Raw genomic sequence first — 1387 nt, forward strand, 5'->3', positions numbered from 1 at the left:
GTGGCTGTTGTTGTTAGTGCTGTGGCTGTTGTTGTTGTTAGTGCTGTGGCTGTTGTTAGTGCTGTTGTTGTTGTTAGTGCTGTGGCTGTTGTTAGTGCTGTGGCTGTTGTTAGTGCTGTGGTTGTTGTTAGTGCTGTGGCTGTTGTTAGTGCTGTGGCTGTTGTTAGTGCTGTGGCTGTTGTTAGTGCTGTGGCTGTTGTTAGTGATGTGGCTGCTGTTGGTGGTGGTGCTGTGGCTGTGGGTGTTGTTAGTGCTGTGGTTGTTGCTGGGCTGTGGCTCCGGGTGTTGTTAGTGCTGTGGCTGTTGCTGGGCTGTGGCTGTGGGTGTTGTTAGTGCTGTGGCTGGGCTATGGCTGGTGTTGGGCTGTGGCTGTGGCGCTGGCTCAGGAGGTGGGTGTGTTGTTGTGGCTGTGTGTTGGGCTGTGGCTGGTGTTGGGCTATGGCCGTGTGTGTTGTTGTGGCTGTGGCTGGTGTGTGGCTATGGCCGTGTGTGTGTTGTTGTGGCTGTGGCTGGTGTGTGGCTATGGCTGTGTGTGGGGCTGTGGCTGGTGTTGGGCTGTGGCTGGTGTGGCGCCATGGCTGTGTGTGGGGCTGTGACTGGTGTTGGGCTGTGACTGTGTGTGTGGGGCTGTGGCTGGTGTTGGGCTGTGGCTGTGTGTGTGGCTGTGGCTGTGTGTGGGGCTGTGTGTGTGGCTGTGACTGGTGTGGGGCTGTGGCTGGTGTGGGGCTGTGGCTGTGTGTGGGGCTGTGGCTGTGTGTTGGGCTGTGGCTGTGTGTTGGGCTGTGTGTGGGGCTGTGGCTCAGGAGGTGGGTGTGCTGAGCTGGAGCCCCGCCTCGCAGTGTCGGGGCGGCAGGTGAGCGCTGGGCTCCTGAGCAGCTCCAGCATCGCGGAGCCAGGTAGATGTCGGGCGGCGGCTGGTAGAAACCGGTGAGAAACTGCACCGATCTTTAATTAATTTTGCGCATGAACTTCTTTAACGCCCGAAAGAAAACAACGCAGGGTATATCCTGTCGAGGCACATGAGCAATTACTTTTTTTTGTGTGTGTGCAAATAACTTTGCAGGTTTAATTCTTTATGCAATGTCCCGAGGACAACTAATAATAATGATTTGTTTCTTTCTGGGACCTAGGCAACATATTGACCTTCGGGGGTGAAAATACAAACTCTTGGGAAATGTATAAAAGTTGCTGCTTTACAGAAAATACCACTTAACATGTATATGTTTGATACAGAACATTTCTTCTTCTGCAAAGTCTCCCAGCGGTGTACTGACCTGACCGCATGTTCTGTTTTTTCTTTAATGTTTAAGTCATTGTCGGTCTGAGTGGTCACAAAAATAAAGATCTCGCATTTGGAAGCAACACGCAGAAAAAAAACACCTTGAAG

The sequence above is a fragment of the Callorhinchus milii genome, unplaced genomic scaffold (genome assembly GCF_018977255.1).
Source record: "Callorhinchus milii isolate IMCB2004 unplaced genomic scaffold, IMCB_Cmil_1.0 Scaffold2, whole genome shotgun sequence".
NCBI lineage: Eukaryota > Metazoa > Chordata > Chondrichthyes > Chimaeriformes > Callorhinchidae > Callorhinchus > Callorhinchus milii.